Source organism: Ambystoma mexicanum, chromosome 8 (assembly GCF_040938575.1).
Source record: "Ambystoma mexicanum isolate Mex_15411 chromosome 8, UKY_AmexF1_1, whole genome shotgun sequence".
Classification (NCBI taxonomy): domain Eukaryota; kingdom Metazoa; phylum Chordata; class Amphibia; order Caudata; family Ambystomatidae; genus Ambystoma; species Ambystoma mexicanum.
Window position 1 is genome coordinate 1,120,907,766 of NC_090929.1, and position 12,631 is coordinate 1,120,920,396.

Consider the following 12,631-nt stretch of genomic DNA (forward strand, 5'->3'; position numbering starts at 1 on the left):
CTCTGGTGGGATTTTCCAGACTCGATTCACGTCTTTTGAGGTCCAGCAAGATACCACCAAAATGTCAGCTCAGTTCGGAAGACCATGCACCACACAATGGCTCGAGGTGGCAGGGTATTGTGATATTGCAGCCCCCCAAGGTCGCAGAACGGCGTGGGATGGCTCAAAATGCAGGTCCTCTTGAGTCTAGTGGATCTCAACAGTCTCCGGGTTGGAGTAGTTTTCGGATGTCCCCAGGTCACTTGGAAGGAAGGGTAACCGCAGGCTCTGGTTATCGTTATCTCAAGCTGCTTTTTCATCATCTTCCTCTTCGGATTCAGGTCCAGTGGTCGACTACATCTTCAACTTCCTGGATAAGACATTTATGCAGGAACCCAGCCAATGGAACAGGTGTGCAACTTTCAAACTTGGGGGTTGGGTGTTTACAGTCCTTTCAGGACACCTACAGACTCCCAGTTTGAACTGGATTCTCGCAGGTAGGCTGGAAGACAAAAGGCTGCAGAGTTTTTGACTGCTCCCTCTCTTCCTGCCTCCACAGACACTCTGAAGCCTGGGCGGGCTTGACAGAGGTCTCCCACCAAAGATCAAAATCACACAAAGGACTTTCCCGCCCTGAAGGGCAGGGGAAGATCCAAGAAAGAACATGGAACTCTAAAATGGCAAATAAAGAGGGCCAGGGCCATGTTGGTAAAATGAGCACCTATGGGTGCCTTTACAGGGGCTGTGGAAGCAGCCCGTGGTAAAGGTGCACTGAATTATTAAAAAGGTTCACTGCCACCAGCCATTAAAGGTGAGCTTGTCCCTGCAACAGAAATGTTAGTTAAAATGAGAAAGGGGATACATAAGTTTCCTTTGCAGTTGCGACAATGTTTGTTTCATGGTCCACTCTCGATTACAACAAAGTGATAAATAATTCAATATAAATCATCTTGGAGTGGATCATAGCTAGTAAAGTAGCTTGGTCTTTAGTAGTTTTGTTTATGGTTTCGTATAGCTTTATAAATGGTGACAAGGAGATGGTCAATGCTGTCATCCCACTACCGTGTGTTTGGAAAGCCGTACAATTCAGTGGGTTAACTGGGCCTAGAATGCTTTTAGGCAAGAAGACTGTGTCGCCCAATGAGGAGCATGAGGAAAAAGATTGGTTCTTCTGTTCTGCCTCTATTGGTTTCAAGGCTGCCTCGCCCCTCTTGTCAGCACTGGACTGGGATTCGCAATACTTGAATTGATTTGCTTGTGAGAGATCATTTTTATGTTGTACTGGCTTAGGTGACGCTACAGGTTCAGTTGTGGAATACGGTCTAGTCAGGTTAGCCTTTTGCTCGAGTTCCCTTTTAATGAGAGCAATGCCCCTGGCCAACCAAGCAGCCATCGAAGATGCTGCCTTTTTTTGCAAATTTTCAATTGAGAACCCAATAAGGTCTGTTTTAAAGATCTCTGCATAGATGGAAATGCTTCCATTGTATTTGAGAGTTCAGCATCCAGTGCATTCCGATCACCCAAAGGCGTGACCGCAGAGTATCAGATAAAGATTTTTGTGGCACCAAAGCTGTCCGACAGGAGGACATCGGCTATATAGGCAACCTAGAATTCCCCTTTTGGTCAGATGGAGTCACCGACTCATCAGGGGAAAAAGAGACCCAATTGTGCTGTTCTCTAACAACAGTCCCCCCTTGTTGCAAAACATCACCACTTTCTGGGCAGTGGGAGAAGATATAGCGATTTCCAAATTTTCCGCATCAGTCAAGTCGTGAATATTCATCACCAAAGACACCCGATTCTTGCTATCCAGGGCCAGTATAGCCAACCTTTTCATGATTTGAGATGACTGATCATTAGGGGCTTTACCCAATAAAGACAGCAGTCCTTGGAATTCTGCCAGTGGTTTTTTAGCTTTCAAAATATTCGACATCCATACACATTCTGTACCCCCCAGTTAGCCCTTGTTCCACATCTTTTCCATCCGGTTGCAGAGAGCCACTCAGGGAGACCGGCAGGGACGATGGAACTGCAGCTGATCTTAAGACTGTAAAGCCTGCTTCTTAAGTTAAATCGTTCTCCCGCTCTCCTGGCAACAGGCTTGATTTCTTGTATGTGGGAGTGGCAAGGTAGATTCCCTCATCATTGCCATACAGCACACAATTTCCAGAGGGAAGTAACTGGGTTTGCGCTTCCCTTTCACTGCTGCCCTTAAATTGACTAGACTTGCCTATGTGTATAGCAGGAAGTACTTTTGCCCTGCGTTGCCGAAACGTTAAACAAGAATGTAGCTGAAGTACCCAATGTTAGGGAGAATTCTCAGAAATGTGTAAATTCCCTTCTACCTTAGCGACCCCCAGCTTTTTTTTTTGCTGGACTTTAGGACTTTCTATCTCGCATGTAATCTTAATATGATTTATCCTCTGTGTTTCTTTTGATTTTAGAGTCTGACAAACTCCATAGGCATCATTTTTACATTGTCCCAGAGCACCTTCAGTGCAGTGGCACAGGGAAGTCTCTTAGATTTCCCAAAGGTTTAACTACCTTCTCTTGGTGAAACTACTGTTTCCAAGAGCAGTGAAGTGAAATGGACTTTACTTACATTTTGTAACTTTCTAGACCCAGCAGACGCTATCTTACCATGGGGTGCTGGAGGGGTTACTTAGTATCCCCTTTGTCTAGTTTTTCATGTAACATGTTACCCTTTCTACAATTAATGGCTGGTGGCAGTGGTTTACTTTTTACTACCGTTGTGTTTTTGAAGAAGGCCCGGTCTTCTTTTTTTGCCATTTCTTGTTAGGAAGGTCCTTCTTGAGATTTACTCTGTACGCCAAACCAGGTTTGGTCCCTTTGTTCATTTTTTCTTTGGCGGGCTTCACGAGTGAAACCCGCTTCTGGCTCCAGTATGTCTGGCAGGGGCAGGAAGTGAGGGAGGTACCCGAAACACCTGTGCTTAATCCCCTTGGTTACAGAAATGCACCCAAAGGTTATTGGCCGGCTGCCTGTTCGGCAAGGACAGCCAGCCGGCTGTGTGATTGGCCTGCTGTGTGATTGGCAGCTAGGCTGGAATGAATGGGAGAAACCTACATAAAAGGCAAGGCTTTTTGGCTTGGAAGGCAGAGTCAACCACTGGATGAAGGAATCCGAAGAAGAACTTGGAAGAGGCGCCTGCTGCAACTCCTGGACTGTTGGTTTGCCCGGTGAAGCCCTGCTGCTGTGCTGAAACTCCGAATTCGCCTCGACTAGAGAACCCGTGCAAGGACGACTTCTCCCTTTGAGTTGGTGGGACAAATCAACTCCAAAGTAAGCCTGTCTGGACATCCACTTGAAGCTGGTTGTATTTCCACTGCAGTTGCTGCTGGAAACGAAGAGCCAGGGAGAGGAACACCAGATTGTGTGCATTGCTTTTAAGTCAGACCCGAGTGCAAGGAAGATCCTCTGGACTTCTCTCTTGCGGGACTGACCAAGCCTGAGCTACCTCAACAGATTGCTGGACCCCAGATGCGAGGAAAGTCTGAAGTTGTATTCTAGAACCACAGTGTTGCTATTCGCTGTCAGACACCAGGAGCTGAAACAATGAAGAACCACTGAATTGAAGTTTGCCCATTGCTGCCGCTGACCGTCGCATTGCAGAGCAGGAGTCCCCAGACGTCCTCCCTATTGTCCCCACAACTGAGGCTCAGGAACAGGATCTGCAGAGCTGTATAGGAACGGAAGCCAGCTGGAACCATTTCTTCTGACCAGAGGTACTGTAAAGTCTAAGAGAACTTACCTCTTATTGTGTAGCCTTACTTGCTCTCAGTTGAGACCTGTCTTGGTTACCTTGCAGAGTTGCTAAAGCTTTGCCCCTCACAAGCCTCCCAGCAGCTGGCCCTTCAAGTGTTCTGCTTTTCTACATACATTTCTAAAAACATTGTGTAAGACTTTTTACTTACCTGCAAAGAAGATCTTCCGCTCCCCTTGACATTGTACAATTAACATTGGCTGTCCAGGCTCTCCGAGAAACTCCCCTTTACCTCTGACTTTGTGCTTTGGCCTTTCCCTCAGGAAAGGGTTAATTTACTCTGCATTGGAAGGTTTTTAAAATTACTTAACTGTTTATGAATTATTTGTTAATCTTTGTTTTTTTCCTCTATTCTCTTTTGCACCAAACTCGGTATCAATGTCCACAGTGTCCTAGCTATTGAACTCACCTGGGGGTGTAGGAAGTGCCTCTGTGCCATCCCCAATGGGTATCATCTGATTTAGAGAAACTAAGAGTGTGTTTTGAAGTATATTTAAGTGTTACATGTTTTGCTCCCTTTCTGAAGGCTTATATAACTGACAACTGACTGTGAAATAAATGTATAATTGTTTTATCAAGAAACCTTGAGTTTACATGTTTATTTGGATAAAGGTATTGTGAAACTCTGTGCCACAACCTTACTGCTCACATTGACCCCTCTTGAGATAAGCCTGGCTGCTCGACCACACTACCAACCTGTGTAGTTCAGACTTATATCAAAGGTTGGGGCCCCATTGCCAGGAGGTCAAGGTTGTTGTAGTGCACCCAGTGCATAATCTTGCCTAACATGCAGGCCTATATAAGATTACTGCTGTGGCAGGAAGCTACAAGTAGGATATCGGATATTACGCACCTCTCTCCACGCTTCGTTACCTGAACCAGTCAAGCTCCTCTTTTCCTCTGTACTTGCTAATGCACTTCTGTGGCGATGGCAGCCACACTGTCCAGCCTTTTTACAGACTGTTCAGGCGAGCTTCATCAGCCTGCTCGCCGGTGTGCCTTCGATGTACCAAAGGCCGGAATGCTGCGATGAGAAAAAAAAACTAGAGGAAAGGGCATAGCAACGGTACACTCTATCAAGCCGCATACAGCATGGTTACTAGCTCCCTGTACTCCGATTCAGTCGGGCACTACCGTAAAAGTTCCTGAAATTGCTGGGCCCCCTTTTCTTGTGCCTGGGCTCTGTGAAAGAAAGTACAGGGGTTTCGGGTGCAGAGGTAACTTTCGGCGGCAGGTTTTTGGGTGCGAATAGTTTGCGGTTCTGTTTCCCCCGATAATTCCGTTCCGGACACTTGTTTAAGACTGAAGAAAGGATCACTATTCTGGCAACGACCTCTGAGGGCCAGCAGGATATAATGCATGCTGCAATCAACAATGGCCTCTCTGAAGTTAGGGCAGAAGTCTAACCTCGTGGCAGAAACAAAGACGCTGCTTCTTCTAGGCCTCTCTTTGTGGTGGATGGAGAGCTGCAACTGCAGGGGAATGGGTCTTGTTTTGTTTGTCGAGGAACTGCAGCCCCAAGGCTCTACTTGGGGGAGATGAGCGAGAGTGTGGTAGCCCGAAACAAAGCAGGTCAGCCCACAGGGTAGTTCCGGGATGCTGCTAAAGGCTTCCAAGTGCAGGGTCCTCAAGCAGCAGTGTAGACTGGTTGATCCCACAGGTCGAAGCACCGACGAAGGCCTTCAGCAGATCTGCAAAGGAGCAGGGCTTTGTTATGGGGGTTGAAGATACTGCTACTAGCTGGCTTCTAATGACGAGTTCCGGGGTCTTCTGCAGGATGTAGCTCTCCGTAGGGGTCTTGGCTCCAACGACGATCTGAAGAATGGTTGCAGGATGCCCCCTTACATCTAGGATTCAAGCAGAAGTTGAGCCCCATTCCCAGCAAGGGTTGAGGATCTGCATTATTCAAGCCGACAGGACTGTCCAGTGCTGGACAGCATCTGGCCAACACATCTTCCCAGCAACAGAGACACTTGGTCATGGATGCGGATTGGGATGAGCCCGTCCCAGCCCTACACGCACAGACCACCACTTTGCTTTCCCCTGGAAATGGATTCCCACATATGGCAATTCCAGCTCTTTGAAAGCAGGAAGAATGCCAATCAACAAGATTTCCAAAGGACAGGCAAAAGCCTCTTGGCATGGCCGTTTTAGAGTATTCAATAATCTATTTGGCATTAAGCAGTAAAATGCAAAAGTGCAAAAGAAAATAAAACAAACGTTATACAAGTATCCTCTGCCACCAGCCCTTCTTGGCTACATCAAGTTAGTAATAACAAAGTTCCAACTAAAGCTTCAGGGGCACAAATGTCCCTACCACTTTTAAATGTTAGGTAATGTGTACAGAAAAAAAGTTTTATATTGGATAACAGCTTTCTCCAGCATCTGAAAACTATAGGCACTGATTGGTGCCCCAATACACATGATCATAGCAAGGCCATTGAAGTAAAAATGCTTTACTGGCTTCCAAAAGTCAGAACAGTTTCAAAACTGAGCAAAATGTTGGGTGTCCCATGGATGTCAATGGAGGGAAAGAAGCAAAACGGAAACCTTTCCTAACAATCTCCATAAAACCAGATGAAATCTCGTTGCATGTCCATTTCAAAGTATATGACACTCAAAAAGGCATTATGTGGTGAAATGCAAAAGTGCACACAAGAAATGTAAACACAGTAGAACAATATCCCATCCTGGACACATTGTGCAAGTAACAATTACTTGAAACAAAAGAGAAAGGAATACAAATTACCCCTACCACATCTCACTGTGAGGTGAGGTGTGCTTTGTACAAACATGAGAAAACTGCTACCCAGAGTTGACAAGAGAAAAGGTTATATTATTTGAGACCTAATTGGATCGACCAGTAATTTGAACAGAGCTATTAGTCAAATGTGCTTATTCTGGGTGCCAGAAGGAACACACAGACCAGTAGGAAAAGATTTTCAGAAAAAAAAAAATTGGGACAAACACCACCAAGAAAAAAGTGTTCTTGTTTTACTAATAATTCATGCCATCAAATAAAAACAAAGTAACAGATAAAGTACACTGGAGCATGAATCACACAACAGTTCTCAGGTTCCAATGTCTCGCATGTGATAAGTAAAAAAGAATAATTTTTTCGGGAAAAGATGTTTTTCCAAACTGGAGTATAAAAAAGGAGAGAAAGGGGAATTTTAGTGATATAAATTAGTGAGAAAAGAGCCACAACATATAGACTCCCAGTGGTAAAGTGACTGAAGACTAAGAGGCCTCCAAAAAGGATGAGACAGAAAAAAGGGTTTAAAAATTATTTTGCTAAAGTACTCAGACATGTTTGCTTTTTTGAGCGATGGGAAACAGTAAGCATTCATTTCTTTGTAGTAAATTATGTCAATATAGAACAGTTTCTAGAACAATATAAATAAATGAAGGTGGGATTTTATCTAAAGTTTGCAATCAAAGACCCTAACTTTTGTCTTTAGTAACACAAATGATCCTTTGCTAATTGCAAAGATTCAGTAATGGTTTCTTGCAGACATAGGCAAATACATTAGTTTGTATAACATTCTTGTATTATAATTGATGCACTTGATTATTAGAAAGATCATATTCCATTATTGTATCCTTTGTGAAAGAATTTGTCAAAGAAAAGGGGTCTGCCGACGCGACAGGGGACATGAAAATGTAAGAGAGCAAAGTCTGTATCCAGATGGTTAAAGTTGATCCAGATCAAAAGGCCACATATGTGCCCTCATAGGAATCGCGTTTCGGCGGCAGTTTGATGAAAATCATAATAGCTGCCTTCATCAGGGTGTGAGGTGAAGACCCTGTAAAAATTAAAACAATTTTAGGTATGTGTGGGTGTTCTAGCACTTTTGGGAAATGGCCAAAGAATGGAAAAAAGTTAATACTCTCAATTATTTTAGGCAAACAGCAAGACTACTTGTGGTAGAAGAAAGAGAAGCTTACCACAAGAGTGTGCAATCCCCTTCCCTCACTACTGGATCGCACCAGACACCAGAGCCGCCATAGCTGTCCTGCTCAAATGCGTGGGTAATCGGGGGAGGGGGGGGGAGTATGATACGTGTGGTGATTTGGCCAGATTGTGCAGTAGGGAAACTGTTGGGTGGTGTCCTTTCAGGGGAGAAATTAATAAGCGCAGTTGAACTCAGCTGGTACGTTTAGCGGCCTGCTGTGGGTGATCATTGTTTGAAGGAGACGAGCAAAAAACGGATAAGCACCGAAAGAGGGAAGCGGATGCTCACCTAAGTAAATATCCCAAAGAGGTCATTGGTGGGATTAGATGTGAAATGTGAGGTGTGGAAGCGGGAAACGGATGTATCACATTCATTAAAAATCCTCAGGAATTCGATGTATTGAGCTGCTCTCATGTTAGATGCACGGCTCCATTCATGGGAAGTGCTCAACCGACATGTTGCTAGAGACGCCATGCGGGGGAGAAGAAAAATGTAAAAAGGTGAGAAAAGGCAATTAGATGGCTGAAGTGGAGGGATCATGCGTGAGAATAGCTGTACCGACAAATTGACACAAGGTTTTCGAGTGCAATGTCCGGAACACTAAATACCTGCTTGTGAATATGCACAAGTGTGGGGTCGGCAGCAGCTAGGGAGCTACGTTCTGTGTGCCAGTCCTCCGGATCAGGCTAGAACCGCGTGGCATTAGGTGCTCTGACGCAGCTTCCCTACAAGTGAAATAGAAAGGCATACCCATAGTCATGGTAACCTGTGGTTTATGTAGCCGTTGCTTGGAGATGGCTCTCTTCCGTGCAGAGGCACTGGCTGGGGTGTCATCAAACCAGCCAGTCCTGTGCATGCTCTGGTGTGACAGGCAGGGGTGTATGTTGGTGCACCAATTCAGATACTGTTTGATGAAAGGCAGATTGGCAAAAACGCCATAGGCTGATTTCAGCCATGCACATACAGACGCTTACAATTTCAGTAGTGAAGTGAAACTGGCTCTTCGGCAGACGTGAAAACAGAGGCTGTGTGTCACTGGTAATGTAGAAATGAGAGACACAAAGTGTAGGATTCCTCACATATAGAACTATATTGCTAATAAAAGGCAAGGACATGATAATATTTTGTGTTAAGTTTCATTGTGGACAGCACAAAGCTTTTGCTGCAGCTGAGCCCTTTGGAAAGCTCTTTGTGGTACGCCGTTATAATTACTTGACAACAAGCGGTTAGAAAGGATTTTGCTGAAAGGCCAAATCTCATTTGCACACTCCAATGTGTGGTAATATGTACACACCTCTGGTCGGTTGGACTGGCTCAAACCACCAGTGCAGGTTGAGCCATGGGGCAGTGTCAGTGGCCTATACGGTGATGAGAGTCGGTGGAATACACAATATTGTATGACAATTACATATGAGGAAGAAACTGCTCATTTAGACCATGGTGAAACGTGTCCATCCTGTTACTCTCCCACCACTTCTATGCCGACGACACTCAACTCTTCCTCTCTTTCTCCTCCTTCTCATCTGACCTCCACCAAAAACTGTCCTCCTGCCTTACTTTCATTAAGAACTGGATGTCTTCCCGATTCCCCTCTCTCAACACTGACAAAACCGAAGTTATATTCTTTCCCTCTAACTCTATTCCTCCTCCCTCTCCTCCCCCATTCATTCATTTTCCTCCCTCCCTCCAATCTTCCTATCTCCCCTCAGGCTCGTAATTTAGGGGTTCTCTTTGACTCCTCTCTCTCCTTCTAACATATTTCTCTCACTTCCCGCACCTGTCGCTAGCACCTCTTCAATATTTGCAAAATCCGCCCTTCTCTCACTTTCAACGCTACTAAACTCCTAATCTCCTCCCTCATATTCTCCCGCCTCTTCTACTGCTCCTCCCTACTCTTTGGACTTCCTACGTCTCAACTTGCCCCTCTTAAATCTATCTACCACTCTGCTGTCCGTACCCTCTGCCTACTTACCACCCGCAACTCCATCTCTGCCTTTCTCTCTTCCCTTGGCTGGCTTCCTTTTCACACCCATCTTAAATTTCAATTTCTCTGCCTTGTCTTTAAATCTCTCCATGGCCTCGCTCCCCCTTATCTCTCCTCCCTTCTCTCCTTCTACTCTCCCTCCTGTCCCCTTCGGTCTGCTGACCATTTCCTTCTCACTGTACCTCCCTCCCCTTGTGCCTCCTTCCGTTTCCGCTCATTCCAACTCCTAGCACCTCTACACTGGAACTCCCTCCCTCTTGCTATCTGCTCTACCCCCACCCTCACCCCATTCCGCACTTCCCTTAATTCCCCCTCCTTATTCTTTCCCCTAACTACCTCCCCCCTCGCCTACTCCCCCTCACCCTCCCCCTTCCCTCCTCCTACCATTCATCACCACTCCCCTCCCTTCGTCTCCCTCTCCCCTTCCCTCCCTATCCCCCTCAGTTAATTGCTCTTTTCACTGTTTTTGTTGAATGATTCACTATGTATTTGCTTCAGCTGTTATTGTTTGTTTATGTATTATGTTGTTCAATTGTACAGCGCTTTGGCGTAAGGCGCTTAATAAATCAATAAATAATAATAAGTAATAATAATCCACCTACATTCAAGGTCCAAAAGGTGGCCTTGTATGTTGGGACCCGCCCGACCCTTTCCAAAACCCACCATACCAAATCATTAGGTGTGTGGCGGTTCTCAAGATAGTGCTCCACAAGAGATGACCGGTTTTTGCACCTGATTCTTGAACAGTGTTCCGATATTCGGGTGCCTACATTGCGCATAGTTTGTCCCAAGCAAGGAATTTCTAAATAGAGGACTGTGTTCCCCTGCACTGGTAGCCTTGGGGACTGATTAGTGCCCCCAAAACAGATAAGCTAAGCAAGATAAGTAAAGCAAAAAGGCTTTACTTACCTTCAGAAGTCAGGACAGGGTTAAAACGAAAGTAAAACCTTGGGGATTGGGGGGGGTGGGTTCCATAGATGTCTATGAAGAGAAAGCATCAAAAAGACAATCTTTCCTAACACAGATCCTAAGTCTTTAAGAACTATTGCCTGCTCCGTCTTAAAACCTGTCTCCTGGAGTACAGAGTTCTTTATTGCAGGGAACGCAGCTCAGAAGTTAAGCTAACTGCAGACCCTCTCTTGCTCAGAAACATATATTGTTACTCACACAGGGTAAAGTAGGCTTTGCACATATTTGTACTTCTTGCCTAAAGTCCTGTCTGATTTTTTTGTCAATCCCAAGAAATGTGCCTCACTACATAAATTGTTTCCTGTGGCCGTTGAAAAAAGAATGCACACTAATCTGCATGTCAGAAGAGTGCCGAGGTTTTATGTAGGGAGCTTTGAGGACAAGCTGTCTTCAGATAGATTTGCTGTTTATTGTGGCCCTTCCTTATTAAAGCAGGCTTTGAAGATATCCACATCATGCTTAATTGCATCCTGAAATAACACTTTCTCCAGGGCTTCTACCCCTTTAAAGCAAATTTGCATTGGCAGTCTATGCCAAGAGTGCACATTTGGACTTATTGCAGCCCATGTTCAAAGATGGAATCTTTAAGGCTGCCTCACGGACAATTTGAACTAAGCTCTTGAAAACATTATGCTTTTAGACCAAAGCTCTGAATAGGATGCTCTCTTTGGTGATGCCCTAATTAAGAACAGCAGCCGGGAAGAAAGAAAAACAGTTTACCACAGTTATAATGCTGGCACATAGGGCCTCATTAAGAGTATGGTGGTGCAGGAAAATACAGTGGTAATTGTATTACTGCCACTTTACCACCACATTCCCGTGCTGCCATATGACGGGTTTGGCGAAGAGGTGGAGGATTCACCTCCAACTAAAGGCTGAAGATAAATCTGCCACCTTTCCACTAAAGAAACACCAGAATCGGGTGAATTACTGCCAGCAGTAATTCTGCTGAAATCCCCATGGTGTCCAATGGACTCCAATTAATGGGGACTAACACTGCATACCACCACTTGTAATCTGGGAGAATTTTCACTGGACCAAGTGGCAGTAACAGTAATTCAGTTTGGTGGTATCTCTGCAGATTTACCGCAGAGATACCACCAAACTCGTAATGAGGCTATAGTCTAGTTGAACCGTATGGTATATGATTGCTTGCATCAATGCAAGAAGATCATGCAATCAGGGCTAAATAACAGGCACAGGAAGATACACCCACCAGCAAAAAGGGATCCAGTTATATATGAACTGCTCAATGTAGAACAAATAACTGTATTGGCTAAGATTTTCAGTACAAACAAAATGTGACGGTAATTCTGCTCCCTGCGAAAATAGTGTCTTTGCTGCTTACATGAACCACAAAGTCAATGCCAAGAAGTACACGCAGTGCATTTACGATTATACTTGCAATTCTAATCAAGAACTTTTTTGGCTTGACCTTCCTTCTGTTGTTCTTGGTTCCTCTTCCCTAAGTTGTTGCCTATTCTTTTGTTAAATCTCCCCTTTAGTATGGGGGGGTGGACTGACTCCTGTGCCTACCGGCTCCTTCATAAAAGATCTCACCCGTCCTTTTGTCTATCAGTATTTGACCTTTTGTATCTAGATTAAAGAACTAAGAAGTATGTTTGGTGCCGACCCATTCAGGGGTCAGGAAGTGTCTGGACTTGTTGAATGTGAAATAAGAGACGAATTCTGTACTTGGCAGAGAATAACCCATTGCTATGAAGGAAGGACTTGTAGTGCAAAAGTTATTTCAGTGACTACTCACTCAGTTGTATTCTTTTTTGAGTGGTCTCTTTAACTTTTCTGCATGGATCTTTGGCAAATTGGGTACTGCATAGCAGGCCCCAAAATGTGCACTTGTCATTCTCATACGTGATTGGCCTAGTGACAAGTGACTCTTGGCGAGTAAGACATTGTATGCTATGTGTATGTGGCAAATTAAGGAAGCAAGTTACTTTG

At 44.8% G+C, this 12,631-nt stretch overlaps 1 protein-coding gene across 1 annotated transcript in view; it reads left to right on the top strand.

The window, feature by feature from the left end:
* The window catches only part of ERCC6 (ERCC excision repair 6, chromatin remodeling factor), a 921,458-nt gene that overhangs the window by 504,142 nt on the left and 404,685 nt on the right, over positions 1-12,631 (top strand). The gene's annotated exons all lie outside the window — the stretch shown is intronic.